This window comes from Hibiscus syriacus, unplaced genomic scaffold (assembly GCF_006381635.1).
Source record: "Hibiscus syriacus cultivar Baekdansim isolate YM2019G1 unplaced genomic scaffold, ASM638163v2 tig00110548_pilon, whole genome shotgun sequence".
Taxonomy (NCBI): Eukaryota; Viridiplantae; Streptophyta; class Magnoliopsida; order Malvales; family Malvaceae; genus Hibiscus; species Hibiscus syriacus.
In genome coordinates this window covers 1,450,430-1,463,373 of record NW_024062775.1, presented here as the reverse complement: position 1 = coordinate 1,463,373, position 12,944 = coordinate 1,450,430, and positions in this window count along the sequence as shown.

Here is a 12,944-nt window from a genome sequence, read left to right as displayed (position 1 = left end):
TAAATGCCTTGTCATATCTGTAGAGGAACACTCCGCTATGTCTTGGCATATGAGTGAATGAAAGTAGTCACAGGATGACTCTACCTGACCAGCTCAGGGGTGAAAGGTATGCTCCCTTTCATCTAGAGTGTGGGATGGTAGAGTGATGGGTTGACTCTCCTCGTAGCGGAAGTAATCAAAGAAAACAAAGGGGAGTAGTAATTTGAAAATGTCATGGTAAATTGAGAAAGCTTAGAAAATTTTTAGGTTTGTTAAGCATGGACTGGATACAAACACGCACACACCCACATAAAGAATCTTGCCCTAGGGGACGGTACTTGATTTCTCAAACTAGTCTAGCATGTTGAAGCCATATGAGCTGAGGGCTGAAATTTTATCCCATATAACTATTATGCTTCTGAACTTGTCATGGTATTTTTGTTTTGCTTATCACTATCCATTGCTTGAGGACAAGCAAAAGCTTAAGTTTGGGGGTGTGATAACTCCTTGAAAAGGTCATATTTTGGGACCTTTTCACTTAAGTTATTGAATGTCTAAGAGCCCATTTAGGACCATTTAGATGTATTTAGGAGCATATAGTTGCATGTGGTGGATTTCAGTTTGTCGTGGAATTTTATTTTTACAGCGGTGCTGCTTTATGGGAAAGGTACTTGTCTGATGATATGCAGGTGTTGAAAGCAAGGAAAAGAGGATTTAAAATGCCGTGACATAAGGATATTGCTGAGCTAAATAAAAATGCCAAGTTCAAATGGCATTTCAGGAGCGTACAAGGAGAGAGAAGATATTTTCTAGCCAGCTGTCCAAGATTTTACGCATGCTCTGCCCGAGATACCCACCGTAGCATTTTGGCGCTTCAACCACCGGTTCTGTTGATGACGTTGCCTAGTATGACCCTGTAGATCCTGTCGGTCCTAGGGCGCCTGTAGCGGGATTATGCCGGTCTCTAGCCAGCTACCTAGGCTGTATCATTGCCTAGTCTGCCCGACTCCCAAGCAAATCAACCATGGTTTTGGGGTTTCCTATGATGGTTAACACCAAAGCTTAGGATTTCTTTTCCCCTATAAATAGAGGAGGAAGCCATATTGAAGAAGACTTTAGTTCCAGCCACATTTGATCTTAAAAAGTTAGAGAGAGAAAGTCTCATCTTTCTTCGTCTATCCCACTTGCCGTGGCATTTATCCTTGACTAGCAGAAGGGAGTGGCATTCTGAGCATCCGAGATGAGCTAGTCCGCTGGGAGCAGTCCTTGGTGGCCGAGGAAGGCATTTGGCAGTGCACGTCGAAGGCTTTCTCTCCTCCCCTTAGTCATTGCTTTTATATTTTGTTGTTGGGTTGTAAGGAACGAATGAATCTTGCTTTGTTCTTGTTGATTTCGAGTCGCACCATGAACTAATCCTATTTGGTGGGAGTTCGCATGGTTATTTAAGTTGTTATTTTAATGAATGGTTGTTGTTTCATGCTCTATTTTGTTTTGTTTATGATGCTTAAAGTCTTGAGGTTGTAGGAGCTACGAGAGTAGCCTTTCCTTAGGAGGGTTCATGAGGTTTGAGAGAATTCCTTGGCAAGTTATCTTTAGTCTTCGAGAGAAGCTAGGGAGGAACTACATAAACAACGGGTTCTAGATAGTAAATAGGCCTAATCCACCTTAGAGATAAGAATAGGATTTCATTCGACTAAAAGGAGTTGTGTATAAACGATAGGTTAGATGTTAATGCTGCCGCAAAAAGGTATTGCTGAGACATATTCTATTAGTTGAGTCAATAGGATCACTGCTTGGGCTTACGCCAATCGGTTTTGCCATGGCATCTTTAGTCTGTCGAGTCCCTTACTAGAGATAGCATAGGGCACATCAGTAGACTCTGTCGGGCAGGGTAAGCATAGAAGAAGCACCATTCAGAGAAATAAACTTAAGTTTTCCTTGTGTCTCCCATCACTCATTTCCATTACTGCTTGTCTTGTGAGAAAGCTAAAGTCCTACATATATTAAATCTAGTATTTGCATTTTTATTTTGCCTTGACATTTCCATTTGTTTTCACGTATCACAATTTAATTTGCCACGACATATCCATCTGCTACCACACTATCACCACTCCATTTCCACTACGTCCATTCCATTTTGCCACTGCATTCTCATCTGTATATACCATAACTAACTTTACTTAGGTGACAAAGTAAAGTGCCTTGACAAACCTATTTGATTTCCCCAATTCCCTGTGGAGACGATACTCTACTTATCACTTTATTACTTGTTCGATTGTGTATATTTGGACACATATCCGCATCATATTTTTAGTACTCACAAACAGCGGACAGAAACCAAAAATCGCAACGCGAAACTATAATCGCTTTGTGATTTTAATTTCGCATTGCGATTCTCTCGTTGCAATTTTTTATTTCTCGTTGCGATTTTCATTTCATGTTGCGATAGTCATTTTTCACGTTGCGATTTTATGTTCCAGAAACTATCCTTCTTCTACAAATTGAAACTTGAATGAATTGCATTACTTCAACCAATAGACAAAGACAAATACTAAGTTGACAGTGTTGCAAGTTTGAAACATAATTGTCTTTGTTATCTGATGCATTTTGTGAACTATGATAGAATAATGACTTGGGTAAATTCAATGCAAGTTTGAAACATATTTGTCTTTGTTTTCACTGTTTAAATATCATGTCTGTTTATTTACTGATTTTTGTATTTAATTATTTAGCGGCCCGATAAGGTGGATGCTTTACGTCGGGTTTTTCTTGCACGACAGAGTTCACGCATCAGACGGCGTGCACGTGCTATTAAGTCTTCGTACACCCCAATAGTGCGAAGACACCGCAAGAAGAAGCTCGAATCGCCTGTCATCCCTCAAGAGTCCACTCCTATCATTGAAGAGGCCCCTATCATTCCTCGAGAGTCCCCTCCCACCGTTCAAGAGGCCACTGTCATCGTTGAAGAGGTCCCTCCCACCATTCAAGAGCCCGATTCACATGGCGTCATATGTAAGATTCTTGAGAAACCCTCTGACGTGCCGGACATGATGGATGAGAGTTGGCTCTCGTATGAGTTACCGGCCAGTACCATACCGGTATATGAAGTGGAGAGGAGACAACTACCGGACACAATTCTGGATAACACCCTTTGGGCTAAGACCGCAGTTGATTTTTATCTACATGAGCGGAGCCAGGGGTGTTTCACTGACATATGCAAGCTCAACGATGATATCTATTTGTTGTTTGATCGATCTTGGTGGGGCGTATTATTAGGGGTCGAAGACAATGGCTATTTCGATGGAGGGGTAAGTCTTATATTTTTCTTATATTTCAATTTGATTATTTTTTTTAAATTTATGTAAGTTACTAATATATGTCTTTTTTTGTAAAACAGCATATCGATGCGTGGGTGTCACGTCTTCTAATAATTAGGAAACTTAAGGAAAATAAAAGAAATACACGATATACAATTATGCCGACGTCTTTTAACGTCGTTCACTTGAAGAATCAACGAGATAAATCATTTGCGTTGAGCAATGGACAAGCTAAACTTTATCTTGCATGGTGGGAGGTCGATAAGGTTAGTATTTATTTTAGATTGAGTTTAAAGGTATTCATAAATAAGTGCGCAAATGAATGAATTATTACTTATGATTGCAGGTGTTTATCCCTGTTTTGGAACGTAAACATTGGCTTCTCGTCGAGCTTCAGCTCCCATCCCTTAAGGCAATAGTATATGACAGCATGATAAATTACATATCATTGGCTGATTTAAGAGATATTATTAAGGGATGGAGCTATCATTTGGCTAAATTCTTGGATGCGATAAATTATTGGACTTGTTCTGGAAACAAGAAGCCAAAGAAGCTCAATATTACAGTTAGCAGAGACTAGACCGCGCCACAATAAACGAAAGGACCCAGAGGGGATTGTGGTCCTCTCGTATGCTTGGCGTTGGAGCGTTTGATCACAGGAAGTATAAAGTATCTACCTCCCACCGATAGAGATAGAGCTGCAGTAGGCTTGTAGTTTCGATATTATATGGCTAGATCGATATATACGAGACGCTGCCTACCTGCATTCGCGTTATAAAAATGTCCATAAACAATTGGTAAGTTTATAGGCTTTTGGTTTGAAAATGTTTGGTTAAGTACCTAGAATTCAATAATTTGTTGTTTGTAGGTTTTAGATGTGTAGAAAGTGTTGTTTGAGCAAATGTTTGGTTTCTGCAGGTTAATCTCAGAAGTGAGCTGCGTGAAAATGATGTATGGCTACAAAAGTTGATTCAATAGTAGATGAGGAAATAAGAATTATTGCTTATTTTTTTATTGTTTAATTGATTTGTAAAAGATGATTTGTAAAAGTTGATTTGTTTAATTGATGTGAACATAATTCTTATTTGTGCTTGTTTAATTTATTGAAATGTAATGGTTGATTTTGTTGATTTCAATCTGCATTATGTTGAAGGCAAAAATGACTATCGCAATGCGAAATGAAAATCGCAACGCGAAATGAAAATTGCAACGACAAAATCACAACGCGAAACTAAAATCGCAACGCGAAACTAAATTCGCGTTGCGATTTTCATTTCGCTTTGCGATTCCCTCGTTGCGATTTTTATTTCGCATTGCGACTCTCTCGTTGCGATTTTCATTTCGCATTGCAATTCTCTCGTTGCGATTTTCATTTCGCATTGCGATAGTCATTTCCGCGTTGCGATAGACATTAAGATGATTGCGAACGTCATTTACGTGTTGCGATAGTCAAATGAATGCCTAATAAGTGATAACAACTGAACAGATCATAGAAATTTTCAAACTCAAGTTACTAATACATGCCTAACTGAAAATGTTAAAAGTTCACACATAAAATCACATAATACAACGTTTGCATTTAAAATTCACCTAAGTTAACAGTCCCAAAAGGTGAAGCCGGTTGTGTTTGGGATTTTAAAGATGATTACGATTTTGATTGCCTTTTGCTTGACACCATATGAGCTTTGGATTTTGATGAGGATCCATATTTTGGTAGAGGAAAAGATGATTGTGATGGCACTTGTGATCCACATGTCAACCTTGTATGACCATTTTCCTTGCACCGACTACATATCGATATCTTCTTCTCTTCACCCTTAGACGGTATACGATCGTGACTTTTTGGTCGGCCAGGTAGCCTTCTGTCCATGCCTGGTGGCAAAACTGTTTGTAAGTCATCTGGTATGTCCCACTCAGAAGGATGTGGAATAGGGTAGACAATCTCGCCATAAGTCTGTTGATATACTTCTGTAGTGTAGCAATCCATAGCGTATGCGCTTGAATCATCTTGGTTTAGATGAAGAGAAACTTTTATAACATGGCCACACGGATAACCAGATGTTTGCCATTTCATACAACTACACGTCTTTGCATTTAGATCGACAAGCTCATTTAAGTTATTATCCAGTACTTCAAACAAAGTGTTTGAACATGGTTCAACTCTCCATGACGTTGACTTCACAACACATTTCGTTATTTTTTTTTCTGTCCATGGTGTAACACGATGTTCCAATGTTCCTGTAAATTTAAATAAATAATACTTAGTAAAATATATGATAAGTTACGAATTTAAAGAAATAATACTTGCATGGTTTTTTTTCTTGTAGTACCACTGTTGAATAGAGGCTTGAAAAAACTCCATTAACATAGTAATGGGTAATTTTCGGGAATGACGACTTAGAGCGTTGATTGATTCTGCACTATTAGACGTCATGAAACCATATCTTGCTCCAAGTTGATGTACTTTTGACCATCTTTCAAACCCGACATCTTCTAGTGTTTGAGCACACTGAGGCAAAACACGTCTTAAACAGTTTATATGCTTATTAAAATCCACTTCCCGTTAAGCTTTTACAGCCTTCCAGTATGTCCATTTGTGATTTTTTATACCAACAGACCTTGATTTTAGATTTCTATACAAATGAACACCACAAAGTCCATGAAAAGCATCTGGGAAACACCTTCTAACAGCGTTGTCAATTGAGTTTGCCCTATCGGATATGATTGTCAGATTGCTAATAGGACCTATGCAATCCCTAAGATGCCCCATAAACCATGTCCATGAATCAGAGGTTTCAGATTTTCCAACCCCGTAAGCTATTGGCAGTATCCCATTGTTAGCATCCATGGCTACTGCTAATAAGTTTACTCCATGGTATCGACCTTTTAAATATGCTCCGTCAACTATAATAACTGGGCGCATGCAATTAATAAACGAACGAATCTACAAAATCATATACACAAGAAATATAATCATTTAAATGTGAAATGCATGTAACTAACAAAAATGAGTCAACAAAATTATATTGATTTACTAATCGCAGCACCAATGGCGATAAGCAGCAACTCAAAGCGTCCATCTCTATCTGTTTTGATATGAGTTACCGACCCATGATTTTTCAGCTTTAAATTGAGACAATAAGCCGGCAGTTGGGCAAACGATGCTTCTGGCGACCCCCCTCAACAATTCCAAGGCATAAAATTTGGCTCTCCAAGCTTGAGAATATGAGATACTAATCTTGAACCGAGCATTCATGTCAGTCATAATTTCATGTCCCCGATATACCCTACCATTCAAAAACATTAACTCAGCCAGAAAACCACCCAACACCTTTTTGTTTGCCTGTCTATGGTGAGGAAAAACTTGGGTTCTTGAACATGTATGTTTATCAATAAAAGTCCTAACTTGAAACATTTCGCAATCTTTTATCCTCTTTGCAATCATACGCCACATACAGTTTTTGTCAATCATACACCTTGTTTCGAAACGATCTTTGCTTGATTTGTTAACTTTTAGTTGATAGCCATCTTCCACACATTTCGTATACAAAGCTATCTTCAAGTCTTCCTTTGTATCAAAACAATCATCTTTCTTGATACGAATAATTTTTGTGTGACAATCAACTGTTATCTTTACCAACTCTTCTTCCGGTATCTGAAGTAATTCTGGCATATTCCAGTTATACTCCCGTGGCATTTTCTTCGGGGACTTTTCTTTGGGGATTTCTTCTTCTTCTTTTTCTTCTTCAGTGTTATATGAATTACAGAATTGATATTCAACATGTTCATTTACAGTCGTAACTTTCTCCTCATTATCATCAATAACATCTTCCTTGGCAACGGTTGTTTCATCATCAAAATTCGGGTATTGACCAATATCAAAATCATTACACGCAGGGTCTATTTCTTCTTCTGAAAAATCATCAAAATCCGAGTATTGACCAAGATCAAAGTCCTGGTATTGACCAAGATCAAATTTCGAATACTGACTAGTACTCACAATTTTTTTTGTTGGCTCATCATCGTTTAACTGGTCAATACGAAAACCAGAATTTAGTGCTGAAAGTTGATTGGGATTTGGATTAGGGAAAGGTTGTGGGTTTTGAGATTGTGTTTGGTATTGGAAATGTGGTGAAACAATATTTGCTTGGTGATGAAATTGTGGTGGAACCATTAAATTTTGAGCACCATAAACTGGAGTTGAAAAACTTAGTTGATTACTACCCGCTACTGACCCAACTTCACTACTTCTAGGTTCAACAACATACAATGTAACATCATCACTTGAAACACTAATGTAAGCAATGAATCGTTCAACATCTTCATTGTCGGTTAACAAATAAACTTTACCATTTCTCTGATAAGATAGCCTAAATCTACTTAGGGGCTCTAAATTCAATTTATTTGCAACACGTAACATTAGAGTTTCATAAGTTAACTTTTTTAATGACAGTTTTAGTTGAAGATTCATGGGTAAAGGCATATATTGTAAAACACCATGAACATTCTCTCATGACCCTCCAAAACACAAATCTATCCAAACATGATCAACATTAGATGATTTCATTATTGTAAATTAATTTACTAAACAAACGAGCTGCGAAACTAAAACATGTTGCCAGATGGGGAAGGATGTTGTTTGATATAGGAACGGATGTCGCCGGAGAGAGTGATAGATGGAGATGGAATGAGTTGCGATTTAGGGATTTAGGTTATGAGTTGCTGCTGCTGCGTATTTATATACCCAAAACATTTGTGTTGCGAAATTAAAACCTGTTGCGAATTCAGAAATCGAGTTGCGAATTTAAAATTCAGTATTGCGATAGTCAGAATCTCGTTGCGATTTTCCTAATTCACATTGCGATTTACGTAATCGCATTGCGATTTTCCTAATTCGCATTGCGATTTACGTATTCACATTGCAATTTACGTATTCGCATTGCGAATTAGGAAAATCGCAACGCGAATTTGGGAAATCGCAATGCGATAGTCAGAATCGCGTTGCGAATCTGGAAACTGATTTGCGATACCGAAGATCGCGTTACGAATTATCGATCGCATTGCGAATTATCGATCGCATTGCGATTTAGTTTGTCATTTTGACAAATCCAAAAAAAGTTGGTTAAAATCGTATATTATAAGGCATTTTTGGTCACTGAGGTTATTTTCTCTTTCTTTTATTATCGCTTATTAAAACTAATAAAGTTCTCAATCCTCACCCGTTAAATGTTTATACAGTATGACTTTGATTTGGGATGATACATCTCGAATACATAAACGTTGCAACTTCATCTTCACCTGCTGCTGATGTTTCCTTCTTTTCTGTCTCAGCCACATCCGCTGTTGCCGTAGCTACCGCCTCTAGTGGTTCTGTTTCCGTCGGCCTCGGCGGCGGGTTATCATCGGTCTCACCGGCTCCCTTCTTTTCAGTCTGCAAATGATGCTTTCGTTTATGGTCCTTATTGTGTACTGATTATTGATGCAAAATCAATTATATTGCAGAGTCGGGTATGAAAGCATTCAAATGAAAGTGATTAATCCCTTTATTTCTGAAACATGTTAATATCACCAAAATGCATTAAAACGTAAACAATATTGTCACGGATTCAGAAAGTGATACCTCGTTCAGAAAGTGATACCGTCGTCACCCTTTAAAACCTTCGGCTTGGTGGCGCAACCTCCCATATTTCTCAGAAACCAGAGAGAGCCGAATCTAAACAACTTGCGGTAAAGAAGAATACAAAGACAGAGAATTGTATATAAAGCGACAATGAGAACCAATTGACAAAATTTCCAAAAATGTTTGTAATAATATTGGTAAGAAGAACAGGTGGCTCAAGCTGTAAAGGCTTTTGATCACTCTGACGTTGATTTAAGAGAATTATTATATTTTCGGATTTATTTGTGGACAAATTAAGAAGGTGAGGCTGCAGTTATTAAATGGCTCCTTTTATTGAGCCTGTAATTTGAAAGGAGAAAGTAGCATTAATAGGGATGGATATGGGCCAGGTTGGGTCGGGTTTTTGATCCACCTGACCTGATCCACCCAACTCGGCTAAAACAAGATTTCACCCGACCCGATCCCGATCTGATATATAATTTAAAAATCCGACCCAAAATAATAATAAAAAAATATTATTTTTATTCAATAAAAATAGTGACTTAATTGAAAAAAATAATATATAGAGGAATATTATTGTAATTATTTCAAAATATTTAAGGTAAAATTATATATATTTTTCAGATCGGATCGTGTATTTTTCACCCTAAAACTCAAACCCGACCCTAATCAATTTTTTTAAAAAAAAAATTGACCCGCTCGAGTCGGATTGAGTCGGAACTAGTCGAGTTCGGATCACATGCCCATGGAGTCGGGTGGGACATGTCAATGCACGTTACTTGAAGTCCACTGTATATCTTGTTATAAATTAGGAATTATTATGCAAAATAAAGAAGAAAATCTTTTGATTTCAACTATCAAATGCACATGGATCTCAAGTAATAAATAAAATGAGAGCCAGAGACAACTCACGTTGAATAATGCAAATAAAATAAAAATAAATAATTTTTTTAGTGAGAAATGAGGGTTGTCTCAAACAGTCAACTTTTTTGTTTTGTTTTGCTTACAAATGCAAATATCAATGTATCATCCTCGCTGAAATGATTTATTTTTTCTGTGTTTTTTCTTTATTGTTTAATAATTTTTGTTTTATAAAAGAATAGTATTATTTGAATTTCAAATTTTTTGTGTACCAAGTTTAAAAATTTGTACTAATCCTAAGGGTGCGTTTGGTTCACGGAATGTAAGATTACCAGTGGGAATAAAAGATTACCAGGGAATAGGATTACTGAGAATATTGTATTTTGTGTTTAGTTGATTTAGCAAGAATGTAAGATTATCGTGTTTAGTTAAAGGAATAAAAGATTATTAGAATTTATATTTGACCAAATTGTCCTTATTATATATTTGTATAATATTACAAATTGTAAAATATTTATATATTTTCATTAAAAAAATTAAATTCATAATATTTATATAATTTTTTTAACAAAATTAAAAATATAAAAAAGGTTTAATGAAAGGGTAAAAAAAATTAACCCCTGAACTTCATATAAAATTTTAATTATAGACTTTTTTGTAAATCTAAAATAATTTAAGGATAAATTTATAATTTAACCTTCGTAGAATTTTTATTATTCAATGACATAAGAAGGATATTTTCGAAAAAAAAATAAAAATTTAAGGGCATTTTAGTTCAAAACGCCGATAATGTTACAATACCTAAGGGAAGGGAGGTAATGACATTCCCGGTAATATACCCCAAAAATCTACTATTGGTAATAAAATATTACCGGGAATGAGATTCTCGGCCAACCAAACATGTTCCTTGAACCAAACACCCCCTAAAAGACAACATCTATCTCCGAAATTATATTAATCCAAACAAAATTACTTTTAAAATAATAATTTAGATAACACAATAATTTTATTCTATTAATTTTATTTATTTATTATTTACCGATCAATGCTAACATTTTTATTTTACTGATGTACTATTGTAATAAATGGCATGCTCAACAACATAAAACTCATTGTTCCCCTTTATCACGATTTCGATGTTTCTGTTAATTTGTTAGTAACTATGATTTTTATTTTAAGTCGAGATTCGATCTTAGACTGCTCGAAGAATTATTTTGACATCTTGACCCTTTCACTAATGACATGAAGAGTCATACCATTATCGGTTATTGGTCGTCTTTCTAAGCGAAATTTGTAAGTTTGAGTCTTAATTTATTTTCTTGATCCTTTTTACTTGTCTTTGATATTCTTTACATATAAATACTTGTACTTATATGTGCTTCTAATGATTTTTAGATTTCTTTTCTGAAACAAAAGAACACTTGTATTTCATTTCATAAGCTTTATATCATAGCTCCGTCCCTATTAAATGGGGTGAAAGCGATGCTTCCATGAAAATTTATTATCCGTTTCATACTTAACAAGTAGCCTTTAAAGTTAATCATAAAAATTTGTTAAGCGCGTAAATATAGAAAAATGTATCATCTGGAATTTAACAATCCTATGAAATTTATGACCTAATATTGCTTTAAGTTGAGGCTTACATGTTTGAGTATATGCTTATGGGAGTGGATTATTTAACTAAAAAGCCCGAAACGGATCTAGAGGCTTTATAAATTACATTGGGGTTTGAAAGTGGGTTCGTAGGTTTTACAATCCCTAACCCAGATTTCTAAACCCATATTGTAGATCTGGCACCGGGGGCAGTTGGGTTAACGTGGTTCTCGAGTCGTTGTTCTGGGCTAGCCCAGTAGTAGACCATAGCCCTTTGCTCAACCGGGCCATACCATAGTAGACCAATCGAGGATCATGCTTGTTGTCGGACAGATCTGGGTTTGACTACGGTTGTAGCATCTTGAAAATCGAGTTGGTAGTTTTGAATAACGAATTTAAATACGAAAAATTTAATATGTTTTTAAAATTTATTTTCAAAAAGCTTTGAAAATATTTTGGAAGATAAATCTCTCAAATTCTTAAATCTACGTGATTACACCTTGACCACCACCAATCACTCAATACTTTATTCGAATGAGTTTAAAATATAATCACTAAATGAATTATTGTTTCAGTTATTATTGATTGTCATAATCAACGAAAGATTTTTTTCGAAGGAAACGTTACATTAACTATTTAAAACATTTAAAACAACAAAGTTCGAAATACACGAAAGAACATATGAATAACCTCCTAGATTCGACCTGGGATTTACGATCGAACCTAGACGATAACATGTCGTATTCAGAAGTTCTTTTCATATTTAAAATACAATCCAAATCTATCTCAGTAAATAAGGACCATGTAACGGTAAAATACTGAAAATAACCATCATAAAAGTCCCTACAGTAAATATACAAAGATAACAACGTTGGGATACAAAATATATATAATACAGATACGTAGGTAGTAATAAACACGTGTCACCCAAAATATAACAGAAAAGGCGTGAAGAAATATACAGTAATACAAATCTGGAAAAAGATATGTCCTCCTATAAAGTCTGTTAGCCTACTGTCGGATAGTATCTGAAAAGGTAAAATTAAAGAATGAGCTAAAAAAACCTAGTGTGCTCCTGACAGTGTATAAAAGCATACATATAAAATACTTCGGTTAAAGTTACGTATAAAATAGGTTTTAAAAACATGAACACTACCCCCATCATAACACCAAAATGTGTAGGTTCCCCTTAACCATACACCCACCTGTACACCCAGTAAGGACCTTATACTGATAGTATAAGGGCTTACGGTAAGGTCTTATAACTCATAGACTAAGCCTCAAATACTTCCTCCAATCATAACCCCAATAATAGTAAAAGTGCATGTATTTGAGTAAGAATGGTAATTTTAATTATTTAAATATTAAAACATGTCATTTATCATAATCAGATATAGAAATACAGCAACCAGAGATCATGCTAGAAGCATTCGATAATTCAAATATCATGTGATCAAAATATAAATCTCAAAATTATTAAATAGTTCAGATAGATAGTTAAAAAAGTATTGTGACACCAATAGGAACACACCTGAACCGATCTGAGTAGTTTGGGACAGTCACCTACTCTCGGG